Here is a 22,975-nt window from a genome sequence, read left to right on the forward strand (position 1 = left end):
AAAGGACTTGAATAGATATTTCTCCAAAGATATACAAATGAACAATAAGTACATGAAAAGATGATTAACATCATTAGCCATTAGGAAAATGCAAATCAAACCTACAATGAGATACCCTTTCACTCACTAGAATATCTATTTTTTAAAATGAAAAATAGAAAGTGCTGATGAAGATGTAGAGAAATGGCAACATTTGTATAATGTTGGTAGGAATTGGAAGCTATGGAAAACCACTTTGGAGTTCCTCAGAAAGTTAAGTTTAACATTATTATTTGACCCAGCAACCCCAAGTCTAGCTATATGCCCCAAAGAATTGAAAACATTTTCAATGAAAAGAATCGAAATACCTTGAACAGGTATTTGCACACTGATGTTTATGGTGGCAGTATTCACAATTGCCAATACAGGGAAGTAACCCAAATGTCCATCAATGAAAAATTGAATAAACAAATCAGATATATACATAGAATACAATATGATCTAACATAAAAGGAATGAAGTTTGATGCATGCCACAAGATGAATGAACCATGAAGACGTCAAGTTGAGAGAACTAGACCATACACAAAGCACAAATACTATATGATATCACTTACATGAAACAATTAGAATAAACAAACTCACAGAATCAGACATTAGTATACAGGTTACCAGGGGCATTGGTGGGAGTGGGGAATGGGAAGTTAATGTTCAAATGAAAGTCAGTTTTTATCTGGAATTATAGAAAAGTTTTGGTAACCTATGGTGGTGACAATAGACATCACTGTGAATGTATTTAACTCCACTGAATTGTAAACTTGAAAGTAGCTAGAATGAGTAATTTTAGATTATAGTATGTTTTCAGAATTAGAGTTATACAACACAAAGAATGAACCCTAAGGTGAACTATGAACCATAGTTAATAATATGATTTTAATAATAATGTTTCATGAATTGTAACAAAGATACCACAATAACGCAAAATGTTGGTAATAAATAAAACGTGGTGGGAGGCATGGTATAGAGTACAGGAACTCTGTATTACTGCATGATTTTTCTGTAAATTTACAACTACTCAAATAAGGGACTGAAACCAAAGGTTTACTCTTGAATTTGGACTTTATTTTCATAAGGAATTCTCTTTAAAATGGAAATAATGTTAAGGGAGGTTTAAAGGAGAATACTCAATCAGAACAGGGATCTACTCAATGACTCCTGAAAAAAGGGCAGAAGATCTAAAAACATCTGCCTTAGCTGTTATTTCTTTGATCTTTACCTTCTTCTCTTATAGCTAATGAACTATTATAACTTAATAAAGATTAATTTACATGTGAACAATAATTAAATCAATCCAAGTGATCCTGGAAAAATAAACCACAGGGAAAGGTGAAATTTGAAGGTGATTATGTAAGAGCATGAGATTGTAAAAGATGTTACTCAAGAAAGGTAAGGCTTAGGCAAGTCACACTGAGTGATACTGTGCCGCTAAATGGCAGAGAAAGAGATTTGCACAGTTGGATACCAGAGCAGTGAAAGAATCGTAGAGGTTTTTCACACTAAGAAATTGTCTGATAAATGTCTTTGCCCTGGACAATTCTATCACACGGTCAAAGAGATTCAAATATCAACTACAATGAAATCCACTCTTTACTCATAGCAATCTCGCAAATAAAGAAATCAGTGAAGCATCAGTTTCCAGTTAAAACTTAGGACAATGTGGAAAGCCTAGGAAGCAAAAACTATCATTTATTGTCTCGTTGTACAAAACTAGAACAGGCTTTAATTAAGGTTTCCATTTCTTCTCCAACTTACTTTGGACATAAACATAAAACTGAAGACTTTTCCTCATCAAAACTCCTTAAGGAAGGACTTTAAAAAAGCTGATTCCAAGAAACAGGACCCATAAATATATACATACACACCCAAATAAATCCATATATATGTTTATTTTTTAGCTACTAAAACAAATACCTTACAATGGATTGACTTAACAACAGGGATTTATTGACTCACATTTTCAGAGGCTAAAAGGCTTGCTTCCTCCCTGTGTCAGTATCTTCTGGCTGGCTGGCAATCTTTGGGGTTCCTCAGCTTTTCTCTCATATAGCAATGCCCATGGTAACATCTTCTTCTTTCTCTTCCAAATTCTATTTATTTCCAGCTTCTGGCTTGTCCCTACCATTTTTCTCATTCAGTCTGACTTTCACTTTGCTTATATAGGATTCCACTGATACTGATTAAAGCCCAACATAATTCAGTTGGGACACATATAAATTGAAGCAGTATCATGAAGAGATCTTTCTTACAATGGGTCCACATCCACAAATAAGAGAACCAAAACAAAGAGCATGTCCAACCTGGGGTATACAGTCTGAATCCACCATTATATATATACACACACACACACACACACTATATAATATAAATATATATATATGTATATATATACAAATAATATAAATATATATGCATATACATATATATACACTATATATAATATGGATATATATGTATATAGGTGTGAAGATACAACTTTGTATGTGAGGCTATCTATCCATCTATCTAAACACACAGTAAAATATTGAGTGTAAATTACTCCACAATGGAGTAAATAATTTCTTTTGGAAATCAGTTTATTTAAAATGTACTTTGTTTAATGGAATCCTACAGTGAATCTTTGTGTCAATCACATTCTCTATGAAGGAATTGCTTGGATGATAATTGACATTTTGATAAATCAAGGGATTTTCCCATTAGGATTTAAAATCAGATCACATTTTAAAATATTTTATACAGTAAATATGTCCTTATTAAAGTAGCTATAAAAATAGCTATCTAGAAGTAGTTAGCATGAAAGTGTGAAAAATATCATGAAAATGTGAAAAGACCAAATCTGCCAGAAGGCTTATATTTTATGGGTTTCAATTTCTTGTGGTAATATTCTCCAATGAATCATATCAGCAAGATATTTCTTTTAGATATTTTCTAAAAGAAAAAATTAGAGGTTGCAAAAAAAATAGATTATATGAGCTATTACAGATGTCACTGTAGGTGAAATGAAAGCAATTTTCTCCACTGAAATGGATATACACAGAAACAAATCCTAAAGGAAAAACATAAAATAGAGAAGGGATCAAATAATAACTGATATTAACTAGATTTAGGAACTTTGAAGTGGTTCAGATTATAGCAGAAATATGTTATATAAATTATATAATGATAGTAAACCCACTGATCACACAGAGTGGGAAATAAACCAGATCTTTTCATGACTTTTTCTTGATGGGTTCTTATGATGTTCATCTTGTCAAATAAGATGTTATAAATTAATGACACTGAAATTTCATTTAAAAGTATTTCATTTCTTTAAAAAAGGAGATGCTAGAAAAAATAAATGCAAATTAATTTTAGCTAATCTTAAAAGATTTATAAAGTTCACATGGTTATTGTATATCTAGCTATAAAGGCATGGAATTTTTGTTATAATTTACATACAATAAAGTGCACAGATTTTAAGTAAACATTTTAATGAATTTTAACAAATGAATACATCCAGAGATACAACACTCCATTCAAATTCTATAATATACATATAATCTCAGAAATTCTTCTCATCTCCCTTTCAGTCAAGTCTACCCTACTAATCTCTGTAGAGGAAGCCATTTGTCATGATATATATTACCATAATTGGATCAAAATAGGACTTCATATAAGTAGAATCATTTACTGCATACTATTTTGCATCTGGCTTCTTTTGTACATTGCATTTTCTGAGATTCAGCCATATTTTTACATGTATCAACTGTTTGCCTCTTTTTCTTGCCAAGTATTATTACATTATCACAGTTTGTTTATTCATTTACCTGATAGTGACTTTGGGGTTGTTTCACATTGGGGCTACTATGAATAATGCTTTCAGGCACACTTATGTACAAGTCTTTTTGAGTACAGATCATTTCATTTCTATTAGAAAATTTCTAAGAACAAAATTGCTGAGACATTTTTAATTTTATAAGATACCACCTAATTATTTTACAAAGTAATTGCAATATTTTACCCCCTAAATGTAATATACGATATGTTCAATTCCTCTAAATTCTTGCTACCAGTTGATATTATAACAACTTAACAATATAGGAGGATATGTAGTAATGTGTCATTGTGGTTTAAATTTGCATATCTCTGATGACTAATGATGATCGCTTTTTCATATTAGCAGTGTAGACTTGACTGAAAAGGGGATGAAAAAACTTTCTGACATTGTGAGAATATTCTATAATTTGAATGGTATGCTATATGTCTGGATGTATTTATTTGTTAAAACTCATTAAAATATTAAATAATAAATAATTGTTAGTTAATACTTGGGGATAGAACCAAGAGAGGAAGGCAATTCTAAAGAATAGAGATATTACAGGTTTAGAGGGCAGCCACTACATCTGGACCTGATGCAAAGGAAAAAATTTGCAAGAGGGTATGTGTCATGGCCAGTTTCATGTTTCAACTTGGTCAGGTGGTGGTACCTGTTTGTCTGGTTGGGCAAGTGCTGGCCTGTCTTTCCTATAAGGACATTTCATAGAATTAAATCATGATCAATCACGTCGGCTAAATCCACAGCTGATTCCATTTATAATCAGCCAAGGGGAGTGTCTTCTTTAATGAGTAATGCTTAATCTAATCACTGAAATCCTTTTAAGGAGGAATCAGAATAGACAGGTTCTCTTCCGGCTTCGGCTGGCAAGCCTCTCCTGTGGAGTTCGTCCAGACCCTCCATCGGAATCATCAGCTTCACAGCCAGCCTTACAGATCTTAGACTCTACGTTCCCACGGTTATATGAGACTCTTTTATAAATGTTTTATTTATGAATATTTCCTGTTGATTCTGTTTCCCTAGAGAATCCTAACTAAGACAATATGCCCAGGCAAAGATTCAGGCCCTCTTGGAGAGTGAGTGGCTGTGCCCACTCAATGGCAGAGAAATTCAGTCATGTACTGTAAGTGAGAACTGACAAAAAGAAGGCTCCTGCTGAAGCACAAGTGCAACTCAACTGGAAGCTGGTTACAATGCCAGTGAAATTACCTAGGAAACCAAACACCAGGATGCTGGTAAGCCTTGCTGTATAGTTACACCCTGGAGACTGCAGAATCTCACTGACAAGACACTGACGGCTGCAGGGTTACTTTCTGTAAATTCAGTACCTCTAGATGTTCTACATGCCACTGGCATCAGCTTGCTGCAGGAGCATGTGAGAAAATGAACACTGAAACACGTTATAGAAACTTCTTCCTGTAGAGTCCCTCCAGCACCATACACTGACAAAGTTTAATATTGTTTCAGCTGGAAAAGGAGAAGTATTTAAAGGATCCAGCTCCAGTAACATAAAGAAGGACAAAAAGGTGCATTTGGACCTGAGGCAGGATGCTGATAACTAGCACAATGACCAAGTGATATACTTTCCTTTAAATAACCATATGATGCAGCAAGGGCAAATCTAAGATCCAAATGAAAATCTTTTAAAACCTTGATACTTATAGAGTTGTGTTAGCATTTAACAATAAATAAAAAGTTTTAAGAAATAAATGGTTCTAGACTTATTGAATCAATCTACTTAAAGCAAACATGTTAAATACCTACTATAAGAAAAGCACACTTCCAGATGCAGTGACTTAGTTAATTTCTCTTCCTTCCTTTCTCCATTTGCCTTTCAGAATACTTCACTCGCCATATTTTCTTCTCATCTCTGTGACCACCCTTCTTTGATCATTCATCTCCCTGACCTTTACCTTTGAATAACTCTATGAATAGTTCACAGATTCCTACTAAGTTTTATCTCCTCTACCTACCTTGATATCACAATGATTCATAACTTTCCTATGAACTACATGCATTGATTCAAAAGTTTTTAACACCAACCTTGTCTTATCTCTTCAACCCTTAACTCCTGTACACAACAGACTGCTTAATATCACTGATCAGACTTCTAATAAACATCTTAAACTTAAAATATATAACTCCTGATTTCCTCCATTATAATGGGTATTCTATCCTTCCAATTGTTCAGACCAAAAACGTTGGTGTTACTCTTGATTTTTCTTTTTCTCTTACATGACAAATGATAAATCGGCTAATCTTGCTTTCAAAATGCATTCAGAATTTGACCACTGTTCACCAGTTCCGTTGATGCGCTTCACCTCTCCAGTTCCAAACACCACTGTTTCTGGCCTGGTTTATATATATATATATATATATATATATAGCTTTCCAACCTACCACTCTACTTCTTAACCTCCAGGGAAGCTCTTTTCATCACAAACAGAGTTTTCTTTCAGATTGCATCACACCTTTCTTCAAATCATACAGGAACATCCCATTACCTTTGGAGTAAGAGTAGCAGTGACTGGCAGCAAAATGTCATAACTACACAATGTTCTATGAAGCCCTCTACAATCTTTGAGACCCATTGTGTTGGTTTGAAGCTGTTTTGTACCCTAAGGGACCTGCCCTCTCTCCGTATTCTCCTTCAAGCTTCCCCCCAACTTGACATTTATCACTTTCTAATATACAATATAGTATATTCATCTTGTAATGTTTATCCCCTCCACTAGAATCCAAATTCCAAAAGAGAAAGGATTTTTTTTCTGTTTCATTCCATTTTTGTTTTTTTTTAAATTTCAAGAGCCTACAGCTGTACCTGGTATTTAGTAGTGTATAACAAAATTCTGCAAATGAATGTTAAATGGAATGCTATAAAGTGTATGTTGTAAACCATATATGATATCCTTGTCATTTTGAACCTTCATTTTAGAAATCCTGCCTGAAACAACGACCACAGTGAGCCCCTTTTGGATTAGGTAGATGAATTAGCCAAAATGTGATAAATCTCAAATAATCTGCATTAAGAATTCTGAGTTTAAAACTCTCACTAAATATGCCACTAAATGGTTTATTTGAAATACAAAGTCATAATATCTAAATACAAACTCTTACTTTATTTCCTATTTCCATTAATGAAATCACTATGCTCTCAGGGACCTGTGTTCAAAATCTAGTAATATTGCCACTTCATCTAAAATACATTTAATCTTTTGTCTCTGTTTTAGATATATTTCTGCAGGAATTTGGTTTTAAGTAGAAATACATTAAGTATGACTTGTATCGTGGAGAAGTCTTGGGAACAGTCTTATAAGAGAATATTGGAAATATGAAAAAGTTAAAATGTGGTGCAGTTGCAGGAAAGAACTCAGGGAATCTATGAGGAGCTCTGGAGATAGAATGGCCTTTGTATTACCCCCTCAATATAGCACAGTCATTGAAGGGGTGCCTAATCACAAAGAAGGAAAATAACCTTTGATGAAGTAGCTCCCTTTGACTAAGGACAATTTCCAGACAACTTGGCTTCAAGTCATTAATGGCTAGGCTCAAATAACCATTGAGCACATCTTTCATCCTTTTACCTACCACTTTGTTGGTCCATATGATTTCCTTCATTGCATGATCCAACCCTCATTCCTGAGAGTTCTGAACCTCTGGTCACCATACCCTACCTATGCCAAGACTGCTTCATTTGCTTATTTACTATTAAAATAGGGCACAGAGGCACACCCTAGAGCAGGGGTCAGTAAACCACAGCCCACAGCCAAATCCTGCTCATAAATGTTTTATAAATGAATTTTTATTGGAACACAGTCATGAATCTTCTATGGCTATAGCAATGAATAATTTCATGTGTCACTACTAGGTTATGGTCAAGAACTGGTTCTCCAGTTTATTGGTCAAGCAAGTACTGGCCTGATTGTAACCTTGAGAATATTTCATAGATGGATTTGCATCCATAATTACTTGATTGTGTCTACAATCAACAAAGGAGATTACCCTCAGAAAGGTGGGGAACACCTTCATACAATCAGTTGGAGGTTTTATAAATCAGAACTGAGGATTTCAGAAAGCAGAGAGAAGAATGTCTATATAACCTCCAGTCAGCCAGCTTCACCTGGGAAATATGGGTTTGCCAGACTTCAGCCTCACCTTATCAAAGCAGCTTGCAACCTGCCTTATGGAATTCATACTTTCCAGCTCCTAAGGTTGAATGGGCCAATTCATTACAAAGAATCTACTAATTTATGTATTCATTTATTTATTTATTTTACATATTTATTTATTCTTCTTTTCTGAATAACATAGACTTTTGTATCAGAAGGGGTTCTTGAGAAACAAAATCTTAAGGATGAGATTTCTAAAGTGGCTGTGGGGTTTTTGGAATTGGTTCTTAAAGATGATTAGATTTAAAAGCTTTAGTGACACTGTTTCAGTGACCAATAGGCTAATTACAGTCTGTTCTAGTTCGCTAGCTGCTGGAATGCCATATACCAGAAATAGAATGGCTTTTAAAAAGGAAAATTTAATAAGTTGCTAGTTTACAGTTCTAAGGCCGAGAAAATGTCCCAATTAAAACAAGTCTATAGAAATGTCCAATCTAAGGCATTCAGGGAAAGATACCTTGGTTCAAGATGGCCAGTGGCATTCAGAGTTTCCCTCTGAGCTGGAAAGGCACAAAGTGAATGTGACGGCATCTGCTGGCTTTCTCTTCAGGCCTCTTGTTTCATGAAGCTTCCAGGGAGGTGTTTTCTTCATCTCCAAAGGTTGCTGGTTGGTGGACTCTCTTCTTCATCGTTCTGTGGTGTTCTGAAGCTTTCTCATGCCTGTCATCAACCTGCCATCTTTCTCTGCTCTCTCAGAATCTACAAAAATGTCTCTTCCTTTATAGGATTCCAGTATACTAACCAAGACCCAAGTAGAATGGATGGAGACACATCTCCACCTAATCAAATTTAATACCCACAATTGTTTGAGTCACATTTCCATGGAGATAACTTTATCAAGCTTCCAATCTACAATACTGAATAGGAATTAGAAGAAATGGTTGCTCCCACAAGAGTGATCAGGACTAAAACATAGCTTTTCTAGGGTACATAAATGTTTTCAAACCAGCACATAGTCCATGGTGTGATTTGGCAATAGAGAGATGCAAAATATCACCATTAGTTGCTTTTATGCAGATGCTTATATAAGGCAAATCTCATAAAAACACTGTATTTGATACTTAGCACACATTTTGTCAAGTTAAATGTATAGTGAGATTGGATGATGATTCAGTTTGCTAAAGTTGTCAGATGCAATACTCCAGAAATGGACTGACTTTTACAAAAGGGATTTGTTAAATTACATGTTACATTTCTAAGGCCATGAATATGTCCAAATTAAAGCACCAACAAGAGGATACATTCCCTCAAAATAAGCTGATCACGTCCAGGTTTTTATGTCACAGGGAAGGTACATGGCAACATCTGCTGTCCTTCTCTCCTGGCTTCTGCTTTCAGATGGCTCTCTCAGCTCCTTCTGCATCCCCAGACATCTTTGTCTTAGTTTCTTCTCTATGTCCACTGAGTCAGTTCTGAGTTCTATCTTATAAAGGACTCCAGAAAGGATTAAGACCCACCTTGAATGGGCAGAGTCACATCTCCATGGAAACAACTTAATCAAGAGGTCCCACCCAACAATAGGTCTGCCCCTAGAAGATAGGATTAAATGACTATGGCTTTTCTGAGGTCCATAACAGTTTCAAATCAGCAGACAAATTTCCCAAATTTCTAGATAGATGTGTTAATGAAAAGGATGAGGTCAAGTCTTCAAATTCCCAGTCCAAGCACTGCATGAGTGACATGAAAGTTTCTATGTGTGCTCTAAAAGAAACTCTTATTTCTTATAGCTGCCAAGTTAAGGTTTCTGAAAAACAAACTCAAAGTCTCATCATGCAAATACCTGACTTACAACACACATTGAATTCCTAACCTTACAGGGTTCCTCCTTTTAAAGTGAGGGCATTGACTGGAAATAATGGAATCCTAATATTGGAATGGAACTGTGTGGGCTGATTGTGATGAAGGTGGGGAAATTGAACCTTTAGAATCTGCTGAATCTTCTTTGCCAGAAAAAATTCTAATTCACTCCCCCAAGGAAGCAGACCTGCCAGAATCATCTGAGGAGACTAATTCTGTTTTTCTGGAAAAACCTGTAATGGAGCCACCTGAGGTAATTGACTTACAAGACACTGCTAATTCCTCTTAGGATCATTTCCACAATGACTGGTTCCAGACATATAGCTAGACTGAAGTCTCAGCAAGCTTGCAAAAGTAAGGTATAAAATGTGACCCATGAAAAAGAGACACTCCAAGGAATTGTAAGAGTTTTCCAATCAGCAAAGGCAAAATTCAGGGAGATATGTGTGGAAATGGATATCAACAGTGTGGAATAAGGGTGGAAGGAATATAAAGTTGGTTCAGGCTAAACTAAAAGATATGGTTCACTAAACAGAGAATCTGGATTCAATGTTATAGCCCAAGGGGTTATAAAGGATCTATTTGGCTGAAATTTGGATCTAAAATTGACCTACACTAAATAAAGTTGAAATGCCATAACTGCCTTGGGATAATGGAGAAGGTATCCAAAGACTTAGGTACATTGAAATGTTAGAGTTGTTTATCATATAAGACAGGCCCACTCACCCTGGGAATATACAGATGACAAACCTTTTACCACAATTGTGAGAAATGTTTGTTAGAGATGTCTCATCATCCCTGAAAAACTCTATGATCACTCTAATCTGCAGGTCAGGAATTAGAGTGGGAATGGCTGACATTCAAATGAAATCCCTGAGTAAAATGGAGATAATTGGATCCCAGATTGTCAGGAGTCAAGTGGCAGCACTTAATTAACAAAGATAAGGTAGACATGATTAAGATAATTGACAGCAAGGTCAAAGCATTAATCATATTACTCTGACTTGCAGAGACCTATAACATTGGCCAGTTAAGCATGGTATACTTAAAAGTGAAATAGATTGTCAATTTACTAAAATCTTACTTGACTAGTATAAGCAGAAGAGTTCTAGGTCAAGTGAACAGAACAACTTGAATCACAAAAACAGAGTCATGGTCCCTCAATCAATTTCCAGACTTGAGGTTGTTTACCAAATTAGAACCCTTTGATTAATGGGTAGGCTAGGTCTCCTTGAGGAAGGACCCTGCTACACTGTGAAAAATATATACTGTTAATATTTCTCCTAACCTTCCCAAAAGGACCCTAAAAGGACTGTGCATTGGAGAAAAAGAAATGATCAATCATTGGGGGAATTAATGGTCACTGGCTCTGAAATGACACTAATTCAGGAGACCCAAAACATCACTGTGGTCCACCAGTAAGAATAGACATCAAGTGATCAGTGGAGTTTTACAGAGGTCTATCTCATGGTGAATTCAGGTGGTCTCTGAGCCAATGTTGTGGTTATTTCTCTAGTTTTGAAAGACATAATTAGAATACACATACTTAGCAACTGGCAGGATTCCCACATTGGTTCCCTTACATGTGGAATGAAGGTTATTATGATAGGTGTTTTGGCTTGAAGCTGTTATGTACCCCAGAAAAGGTTATGTTCTTTTAATCCATTCCCATGGGTGCAAACCTATTGTGGGTAAGACCTTTTGATTAGGTTGTTTCAATTGAGATGTGACCCACCCAATTCAAGGTGGATCTTAGTCCTTTACTGGATTCCTTTATAAGAGGGTAAAGGACACAGAAAAATCCAGAGAGCTCAGAAACATCAGAGAAGTATGCAGAGACCTGAGAGAGAAAGCCCTGGAAGAGTGAGGAGAGGACCCACAGAGGAAGCCACTGGAGCCAGAGCAGAAGGCAATGAAACCCAAGAGTGTGAGGGGCCAACAGATGCCATCCATGTGCCTTCCATGTGACAGAGGTGTCTCAGATGCAGGCAGAATTTCTTCAGAGTCCAGGTATCATCTTGTTGATGCCTTAATAGGGACATTTTCATGGACTAATAACTGTAAGTTGTATGTTAATAAATTCCCATTGTAAAGGCCAATCCATTTCTGGTGTATTGTATTCCAGCATCTTTAGCAAACCAAACAATAAGAAAGCCAAGTGAAAGCCACTAGAACTACCCCTACCTAGGAAAAAGTAAAGCAAAAGCAATATCACATTACTAGAAGAATTGCAGTGATTAATCTTAAAAGATGCAAGGATGATGATTGCCACCACATCTCCTTTCAACTTTCCCATCTTCCCAGTCCAGAAAGCAGAAATGTCTCAGAAAATGCTAGTAGATTATTTTAAACTTAATCAGGTGGTGGCTCCAATTGCTACTTTGTTCCAGATGTGATATCAATGTGTTGGCAAGTCAATGCATGTCCTGTTACATGGTAGGCAGCTCTTGATCTGGAAAATGTTTTTTAAATCCCAAAACCTATTAGAAAAACCACCAGAAGCAGTTTATTTTCAGCTGGCAAGACCACCAATACACCTTCCTATCCTACTTCAACTCCTCATCCTGATGTTATAATCTAGTCTGCAGAGAACTTGATCATCTCCTTCATCCATAAGACATCACAGTGGTCCATTACATTGATGATAATATGATGATTGAACCTGGTGTATTAGTTAGGGTTCTCTAGAGAAACAGAATCAACAGGGAACACTTGCAAATATAAAATTTATGAAAGCGTCTCACGTGACCGTAGGAACGCAGAGTCCAAAATCCACAGGGCAGGCTGTGAAGCCGATGACTCAGATGGCCTGGATGAACTCCACAGGAGAGGCTCACCAGCAAAAGCAGGAATGGAACCTGTCTCCTCTGAGTCCTCCTTAAAAGGCTTCCCATGATTGCATTTAGCATCACTAATTGCAGAAGACACGCCCCTTCGGCTGATTACAAATGGAATCAGCTGTGGATGTAGCTGACGTGATCATGACCTAACCCTATGAAATGTCCTCATTGCAACAGGCAGGCCAGCGCTTGCCCAATCAGATGAACAGGTACCACAACTTGGCCAAGTTGACACCTGACCCTAACCATGACAGTCCACCCCTTGTCAACTTGGCACCTATATATATATATATATCACCTTAGACCATACTTAATTTCCAAATGAAAACAAATAAGCACACATTTTTTCTTTTACCTGACAATACTCAACTGTCCTGCATATAACTGGAAAAACACTAAATCTCTCCAGAATAGGGTGCAAATCCTTGGGCAACATTCATTCTTAAACTTGATATCTTACAACTTAAATAGTATAACACGAACAAAACAGCATTACAGTCCTCATTTCTGTAACTGATCACGTGGTCAAAGTTCATATTTATCACTACATTCTTCCACTACCCATTCCATGTTCCCTTTCCCCTCAGCAAGCACTTCAGCTGGCCGTGGTTCTTTGCCTGGTGGGGTGACCCAAACCTTCATTCCTGAAGTTTCAGAGCCATTAGTGGTCCTGCCTGGATTGTGTTGTTGCAGTTTTCCATTGATTTTAATCACAGGGCATGGTAGTACTAATAGATGCCCCAGGGGATCTCCTATATTCCAAGAAAACTCTTCTTTACCTCCATTATGTAGTTGCAGTCCTACTTCCTTCTGATAGACAGGGTCAATTACCCCAGACAATAATGTAATCCCCTTCTTGGTGTGTTGATCCAGAGGCATAAGTAGCCCAAAGTGACCAGGTGGCAATCTTAACTTCCAGTTCAGTGGTATCACTGTTGTTTCTCCTGGAGAAAGCACACCCCATTTTGGAACTAAAACCTGTAGACCAGCAGAACTCAGGGTAGCAGGGACAGGAAGCAAAAATTTTCCTAGTGGATCACTAGGAGTAATAGTGAGTGGCACCACACCCATTTCCACCCCTTGGCTCCTGGACCCATGGATCCTGGCTATGGGAGAAACAGCACCATACAGCGGACGCTGATTCAGAGCATACACAGCTTCCTGGAGAACATTACCCCAGCCTTTCAAGTTTTTGCCACCTAGTTGGCACCGTAATTGAGTTTTCAAAAGGCCATTCCACCATTCTATCAATCCAGCTGCTTCTGGATGATGGGGAACATGGTAAGACGAGAGAATTCCATGAGCATGTGCCCATTCCTGCACTTCATTTGCTGTGAAGTGTGTTCCTGGATCTGAAGCAATGCTATGTGGAACACCATGACGATGGATAAGGCATTCTGTAAGTCCACGGATGGTAGTTTTGGCAGAAGTACTGCGTGCAGGGAAAGCAAACCCATATCCAGAGTATGTGTCTATTCCAGTTAGAACAAATCGATGCCCCTTCCATGAAGGGAGTGGTCCAATGTAATCAACCTGCCACCATGTAGCTGGCTGGTCACCTCGGGGAATGGTGCCATATCGGGGGCAGAGTGTGGGTCTCTGCTGCTGGCAGATTGGGCACTCAGCAGTGGCTGTAGCCAGGTCAACCTTGGTGAGTGGAAGTCCATGTTGCTGAGCCCATGTATAACCTCCATCCCTACCACCATGACCACTTTGTTCATGAGCCCACTGGGCAATAACAGGAGTTGCTGGGGAAAGAGGCTGACTGGTATCCACAGAACGGGTCCTCTTATCCACTTGATTATTAAAATCTTCCTCTGCTGAAGTCACCCTCTGGTGTGCATTCACATGGGACACAAATATCTTCATGTTTTTAGCTCACTCAGAAAGGTCTATCCACATACTTCTTCCCCAGACCTCTTTGTCACCAATTTTCCAATTATGGTCTTTCCAAGTCCCTGACCATCCAGTCAAACCATTAGCAACAGCCCATGAGTCAGTATACAAATGCACCTCTGGCCAATTTTTCTTCCATGCAAAATGAACAACCAGGTGCACTGCTCGAATTTCTGCCCACTGGGAGGATTTCCCCTCACCACTGTCCTTCAAGGACACCCCAGAAAGGGGTTGTAATTATGCAGCTGTCCACCTTCAGGTGGTACCTGCATATCGTGCTGAACCATCTGTAAACCAGGCCCGAGTTTTCTCTTCCTCAGTCAATTCACTGTAAGGAACTCCCCAAGAGGCCATAGCTCTGGTCTGGAAAAGAGAAGGTAATGTAGCAGCAGGAGTGGAAACCATGGGCATTTGTGTCACTTCTTCATGTAACTTACTTGTGCCTTCAGGACCTGCTCTGGCTCTATCTCGTATATACCATTTCCATTTTACAACAGAGTGCTGCTGTGCACGCCCAACTTTATGGCTTGGTGGGTCAGACAACACCCAACTCATGATAGGTAACTCAGGTCTCATGGTAACTTGGTGGCCCATGGTTAAGTATTCAGTCTCTACTAAGGCCCAGTAGCAGGCCAAAAGCTGTTTCTCAAAAGGAGAGTAGTTATCTGCAGCAGATGGTAAGGCTTTGCTCCAAAATCCTAAGGGTCTGCATTGTGATTCTCCTATAGGGGCCTGCCAAAGGCTCCAGACAGCATCTCTATTTGTCATTGACACTTCCAGCACCATTGGATCTGCTGGATCATATGGCCCAAGTGGCAGAGCAGCTTGCACAGCAGCCTGGACCTGTCGCAGAGGCTCCTCTTGTTCAGGTCCCCACTCAAAATTAGCAGCTTTTCTGGTCACTCGATAAATGGGCCGGAGTAGCACACCCAAATGAGGAATATGTTGTCGCCAAAATCCAAAAAGACCCACTAGGAATTGTGCCTCTTTTTTGGTTGTGGGAGGGGCCAGATGTAGCAATTTATCCTTCACCTTAGAAGGGATATCTCGACATGCCCCACACCACTGGACACCTAGAAATTTTACTGAGGTGGAAGGCCCCTGTATTTTTGTTGGATTTATCTCCCATCCTCTGACACACAAATGCCTTACCAGTAAATCTAGAGTAGTTGCTACTTCTTGCTCACAAGGTCCAATCAACATGATATCATCAATATAATGGACCAGTGTGATGTCTTATGGGAGGGAGAAACGATCAAGTTCTCTGCAAACAAGATTATGACATAGGGCTGGAGAGTTGATATACCCCTGAGGTAGGACAGTGAAAGTATATTGCTGACCTTGCCAGCTGAAAGCAAACTGTTTCTGGTGGTCCTTACTAATAGCAAAAAAGCATTTGCCAGATCAATAGCTGCATACCAGTTACCAGGGGATGTATTGATTTGCTCAAGCAATGATACTACATCTGGAACAGCAGCTGCAATTGGAGTTACCACCTGGTTGAGTTTACGATAATCCACTGTCATTCTCCAAGACCCATCTGTTTTCTGCACAGGCCAAATAGGAGAGTTGAATGGGGATGTGGTGGGAATCACCACCCCTGCATCTTTCAAGTCCTTAAGAGTGGCAGTAATCTCTGCAATCTCTCCAGGAATACGGTATTGCTTTTGATTTACTATTTTGCTTGGTAGGGGCAGTTCTAGTGGCTTCCACTTGGCCTTTCCCACCATAATAGTCCTCACTGCACAAGTTAGAGAACCAACGTGGGGATTCTGCCAGTTGGTCAGTATGTCTATGCCAATTATACTTTCCGGAACTGGGGAAATAACTACAGGATGGGTCCGGGGGCCCACTGGACCCACTGTGAGATGGACCTGAGCTAAAACTCCATTGATCACCTGGCCTCCATAAGCCCCCACTCTGACTGGTGGTCCAGAGTGACATTTTGGGTCCCCTGGAATTAATGTCACTTCTGAACCAGTGTCTAATAATCCCCGAAATATCTGATCATTTCCTTTTCCCCAGTGCACAGTTACCCTGGTAAAAGGCCGTCGGTCTCCTTGGGGAAGACTTAGAGGAAGGTTAACAGTATAAATTTGTGGCAGTGTAACAGATTTCTCCCCCATAGGGACCTGGCCTCCCCTTCATTCAAGGGTCTCAGGGTCTGTAAACTGTTTCAAGTCTGGAAATTGGTTAAGGGGCCGTGACTCTGTGTTTTTGTAATTCAGGTTAGACTTCTGTTCCCTTGACCTAGAACTCTTTTGTTTATACAGCTCCAACAAGAATTTAGTAGACTGCCCTTCTATTGTATTTCTAGGCACCCCATGATTTACTAGCCAATGCCACAAATCTCTGCGTGCCATATAATTTTGATGCCTCCTTTGAGTTTGTTGTCTATTATAATACCCGCGTCTACCCTGTCTTTGGTGATTAAGTGCTGCCACCTGGCTTCTGCCAACTCGGGATCCTGTCATCCCCATTGTGTTTAAGGATTCCAGCTCAGTGACAGCAGTTCCTACAGTAATATCTGACCTACAGAGAAGTGCAACCACAGAGCTCTTGAGGGATGATGGTGCTAGTCTCACAAACTTATTTCTCACTGTTCTGGTAAAAGGTGCATCCTCTGGACATTCCTGGGGTGTAAGAGCAGGCTTTGCATGATAAATCCACTCTAACATTCCAATCTCTCTCAGCCTCTGGATCCCCTCATCTACATTATACCAGCGCAGTTCTGGCATTTCAACCTCAGGTAATGTTGGCCACCTTTTGATCCATGTTTCAACCAACCACCCAAACAAGCTGTTAACACCTTTTCTAACTGCTCTAGCTATAACATTGAATGCAGAATCTCTGCTTAGTGGGCCCATATAAATAAATTCAGCCTGATCCAGCCTTATATTCCTCCCACCATTATCCCACACTCTTAAAATCCATTGCCACACATATTCCCCTGATTTCTGTCTATATAAATTGGAAAACGCACACAGTTCTTTTGGAGTATAATGTTACCTCCTCATGTGTGATACTTTGTACCTCACCTTTAGGGGCCTGTTGGGACTTTAGTCTACTTATAGGTCTAGAAGAAATGAGGGGTGGTGGGAGTGGGTCATGAAAAGAATTAGAAATATCTTCCAGGCCATTTGCTTCAGGGCCTTCATTTGCAGTTTCATCTGGTGAAACAGGATTAATAACTTTAGGGCTAATCCCTTCAGGAGGAGATTGGGTGGCCAATTCCTCAAGGCAGGCTGGAGGTGGGGTGGCTATGTCCTCAGGGCAGACTATTACAGGGTTATCTAAAGAAGGTTCAGCATGGTCTAGGGTTTCAACCTCACCCCCAACATCATTATCAATCCATATGTCACCATCCCATTTTTCAGGGTCCCACTCCTTTCCAATCAATGCCTTCACTTTAACAGCAGACACCATGCAAGACTGAGATTTCAGTTTACGTTGTAAAGCTGCTACTCTAACAATAAGATTCTGAGTCTGATTTTCAGAGATCTCAAGTCTACGGCTACAGGAAATAAGATTTTCCTTCAGGATATTCATAGAAACCTCTACATCTTTCAGACGGCGCTTAAGCTTCTCGTTTAAAGCCTTAAGCCCATCCCTTTCAACCTTTAATGTAGACAGTGTATCTAACAGCAACCAACCAACATCTCTATAACTCTTATTTCTACAAAACTCTGTAAAGGTGTCAAAAACATTATCCCCCAGAGTCTGGCTTCGTACAAGCGAAGCATTAGGAGAATCGAATGATGATATTTTGACTATCTCCTTTGCCAACTCAGTCCATGGATTGGGAGTGTCATTCTGATTATAGGAATCAGAGTCCTTAGTGTCTCTGAGTCCAATCAGAGTAGAAAACCATTCATAAAAACCCATTTTTAAGATTCTGTTCCTTAAGAACCACTCCCGGTACCAAGATGTATTAGTTAGGGTTCTCTAGAGAAACAGAATCAACAGGGAACACTTGCAAATATAAAATTTATGAAAGTGTCTCACGTGACTGTAGGAATGCAGAGTCCAAAATCCACAGGGCAGGCTGTGAAGCTGATGACTCGGATGACCTGGATGAACTCCACAGGAGAGGCTCACCAGCAAAAGCAGGAATGCAACCTGTCTCCTCTGAGTCCTCCTTAAAAGGCTTCCCATGATTGCATTTAGCATCACTAATTGCAGAAGACACTCCCCTTCGGCTGATTACAAATGGAATCAGCTGTGGATGTAGCTGACGTGATCATGACCTAATCCTATGAAATGTCCTCATTGCAACAGGCAGGCCAGAGCTTGCCCAATCAGATGAACAGGTACCACAACTTGGCCAAGTTGACACCTGTCCCTAACCATGACACCTGGTAAGCAAAAAGCTGTGACCACTGTAGAATTGTTGGTAAGTCTTTTAGTCCACCACTTTGTAAACTAGAGGCAACCTATTCTTCATCTCTGTGTGCTACTCTGATCCATTTACTGAGTCACCAGTAAAAGTGCTAGTTTTGAGTGGGGTCAAGAATAAGAGATGGCTCTGAAATAGGTCCAGATTGCCACATTTAGGCCATATGATCCAGTAGATTTAATAGTGTTAAAAGCTTCAGTGACAAATGGAGATGCTATTTGGAGCCTTTGGCATGTTTTGATAGGAGAATCACAATGCGGAGTCTCAGGATTTGGGATCCAAATCCTGCCATCCTCATAGATAACTGCTTTCCTTTGAAGAATCAGTTTTGGCCTACTGCTGGGCCTTGGTAGAGACCAAACACTTAACCATGGGCCACCAACTTACTGTAAGACCTGAGCTGTCCTTCACTGAACAGAGTATTGTCTGACCGACCAAGCCATAAAGTTGGGCATGAACTGCAATACTCCATCATCAAATGGAAATGGCATATATGAGCTAGGGATTAAGCAGGCCCTGAAGACACAAGTATGTTACACAAAGAAGTGGCCCAGTTGCCCATGGCTCCCACTCCTTTCACATTACCTTCTCTCTCCCCGCCTATAGCTATGGTCTTGTGGGGAATTCCCTATAATCAGCTGTCTGAGGAAGAGAAAATCTCGACCTGGTTTGCAGATGGTTGCACACAATATACAGATACCACTCAAAAAATGAAGACTTGTAGCCCCTTACTGAGGAAACCCCAAAGGACAGTGGTGAAGGAAAACCTTATCAATGGACAGAACTATGAGCAGTGTATCTGGTTGCTCATTTTTATTGGAAAGAGAAATTGCTGGAGGTGCATTTGTCTTCTGACAAATAAGCTGCAGCCAATGGTTTGTCTGGATGGTCATGAACTTAGAAGGAACATAGTTGGAAAATTGGTGACAAGGAGGACTAGGAGAGGAGTATGCGGACATACCTTTGTGAATGAAGACACTTGTGTTCTTTGTGAATGCTCATCAGAGGGTGACTTCAGCAGGGGAATACTTTAATAATCAAATGGCTAGGAGGTAGGATAATACATTCTGAGGAAAAGTCAAGATCTTTCTCCAGCCACCCTGTCGTTGCCCAATGAGCTCATGAACGAAGTTTCCACGGTGGTGGATGAGGTTATTCATGGGCTCAACAACATGAACTTTCACTCACCAAGGCCAACCTGGCTACAGCCACTGCTGAGTGCACTGCGGGCCAGCAGCAGAGACCAACACTCAGTCCCTGATATAACCATTCCCTGAGGTGATAAATCTGCTATATGGGGGCAACTTGATAATATTGGACCACTGTCATCATTGAAGGAGCAGTATTTGTTCTAATTGGAATAGACACATACTGCAGATATGAGTTTGTCATTCCTGCATGTGATTCTTCCACTAAAACTGTCTGTGTGAGCTAAAGAATGCCTCATCCACTATCATGGTATTCCACACAGCATTTCTTCTGATCGAGGAACCCACGCCATAGCAAATAAAGTGCAGGAATGGGCACATACTCATGGAATTCACTGTGGTCTTACCTTATTTCCCATTGTCCTAAAACAGATGAATTGATAGAAGAATAGAATAGCCTTTTGAATAATCAATTATGTTACCAACTAGGTGGCGATACCTTGCAAGATAAGGGTAGTATTCTCTACCTTGCAATGTATTACAAGGAGCCATTTCTCCCATGGCCCGGATTCACAGGGATAGGAATCAAGGGTGGAAAAGTGAGTCACACACTTACTATGACTCCTAGTGATCCACTGGAAACATTTTGCTTTCTGTCCCCATGCCCTTATGCTCTGCTAGTCTGCCTGTCTAAAGGTCTTTGTTTTAAATAGAGGAGTGTTTCCACCAGGCAACACAACAATGATTCTGTTGAAGTGAATTTAAAACTGCCACCTGACCACTTGACCCCTTATGCCTCTGAGTCAATAGGCAAAGGAGGGAGTTACTGGATGGGTGATTGATCCTGATTATCAAGGGCAAATAAGACCACTATACACAATGGAGGTAAAGAAGAGTATTCCTGCAATATAGCAAATCCTTGAGGACTTCTGTTACTACTACCAGCCTTATGATTACAATCAATGGAAAATGACAACAATCCAATTCAGATAGGACTGCTAATATCCCAGACCATTCAGGAATGGAGGTTTGAGTCACCCCACCAGGCTTAAAAACATGACCAGTTGATTTACTTGCTGATAGCAAAGGGGATATAAAATAGGTAGTGGAAGAAGTTAGTTATAATATCACCTATAACCAAGTGACCAGTTGCAAAAAATGGAAACTATAATTGTTATTAGTATTTCCTCTTTATTTTATTTGTATGTATGTAAATAAAGTATCTTTCTTTGTTTCTCTCTTATGCCCTTATCAAGTAATATAAATTGTATTAACTTTATATCACAGTATTTAAACTATAGGATATCAGGATATGAGTAAATAATACCCAAGGATTTGTATCCATTTCTGGGGAAAGTGTTAGTCCATTTCTGTTGTATGTAGGATAATTGTACAATGTTAAGCAGAACTATGACTATGTCATTATCTTTATTTGGAGATTAACCATAGTTAAAGGAAATAATGTGGGTGCCAAGTTGAGAAGGGGATGGAATGTGATGGTTAATTTCACTGTGTCAACTAAGTTTTGGTATCCATGTGCTTGATGAATCAAACACAAGGCTGATTGTTTGGTATTTTGTTGATGAATATGCATCTACAAACATTTGTTTACATTTATGGCTTACTACATCTGAAATCAACAAAGGAAATTTCCCTCAGCAATGTGAGAGGTTTCAGTTAAAAATCTTAAAAGCCAGAAATGAGAATTTCAGGAGTCAGAAAGAATTTGTGCCTCAACTTCAGTCAGTTGGGTTCCCCTGAGGAATATAAACTTGCAGACTTAAAATCACCTTTATAGGAGCATCCAGCTTGCAGAACGCGCTATAGAATTTGGATTCCTAAACCTTCACAGTTGTATGAAACCAATTATTTATAATAAATCTAAATAAATCAAATAATAAAATAATTATATGTAAACTATATAATAGATAATAGATACAGATATATGCATAGATAGAGATAGAGGTAGAGATATATACATATTCAGTAGATTCTGGATTAGTCTGGAGATTAGTCTGGAGAACCATGACTAATAAAACTGCTTTGGGTTTAGTCTGGTAAACCATGACTAATAAAATTAGTAGATTAGTCTGAAGAACTATGACTAATCAAACTGCTTTTACACTACATGTCAAAGTTAAGTAGTTGAATGGAAACCAGAAGACCATATTTACCTCCTGACCATTTAAAGAAAAATTTTGTCAAACTCCTGGCCCAACAAAAGCCTACTTCCCTACAGCTAAGTATAACAGCAGCTCCTCTGCCTCTTGATGATTAGGGTCAATTATTCTGCCAGTATGGAGATGGGGGTGACCAAGGGAAAGACACATCTTAAAGTTTAGTAGCTCTCTCATTGCATCTTCTGATGTGAGTATTCCTCCTCTAACAGCCAGAACCTCTAGAAGAGCCTAAATCTCTGGAGACAGTAAACAGGAATTGTTCACATGGATCACTGGAATGATCAGAAATTGTATCACTCCTACTGCTGTACTCAGTTCTCAGACCCATGCATTCCACCTTTAGTGGACACAGGCTGATATAATAGTTTTATACTTAGGATACATACCATATCCTTGCAGAGTGCCCCTCCATTATTTACCTCAGCTCTGCCCTCACAAAGGCATTCATTGCCAGTAGTTTTCAGGAGTCCTAAAAACCAACAGATCCCATTGTCCTGTTACCACTGCCATACCTCCCTTGAAATTAAATGGTTCCCTTGGTTTGAGACAACATTACACATTATACTTGGTGAGTGAATCAGTCACTTTGTAAGTCCTTGCATAGTGGTTCCGGCCAAGGCCCTGCAGGCAAAGAAGGCAAACCCATAGCTGCAAATGTGTTGATCCTAGTAGAGATTAATAGCTATCCTTTCCAAGATGC

At 39.2% G+C, this 22,975-nt stretch overlaps 2 long non-coding RNA genes across 8 annotated transcripts in view; one reads left to right on the plus strand and one right to left on the minus strand.

Annotated features, from left to right (window-relative positions):
- LOC143646128 (uncharacterized) overlaps positions 1-9,899 on the minus strand; it is an 83,138-nt gene extending 73,239 nt beyond the window's left edge. Inside the window, exon 1 of the long non-coding RNA XR_013157311.1 lies at positions 9,829-9,899. This is a non-coding gene — a long non-coding RNA (uncharacterized LOC143646128). The remainder of the gene's footprint in view (positions 1-9,828) is intronic.
- A 62-nt stretch (positions 9,900-9,961) lies between these two features.
- The window catches only part of LOC143646130 (uncharacterized), a 69,293-nt gene continuing 56,279 nt past the window's right edge, over positions 9,962-22,975 (plus strand). For all 7 annotated transcript variants that reach the window (XR_013157316.1, XR_013157312.1, XR_013157314.1 and 4 more), the window contains exon 1: positions 9,962-10,068. This is a non-coding gene — a long non-coding RNA (uncharacterized LOC143646130). The remainder of the gene's footprint in view (positions 10,069-22,975) is intronic.

Source organism: Tamandua tetradactyla, chromosome 9 (genome assembly GCF_023851605.1).
Source record: "Tamandua tetradactyla isolate mTamTet1 chromosome 9, mTamTet1.pri, whole genome shotgun sequence".
In the NCBI taxonomy this organism is placed as follows: domain Eukaryota; kingdom Metazoa; phylum Chordata; class Mammalia; order Pilosa; family Myrmecophagidae; genus Tamandua; species Tamandua tetradactyla.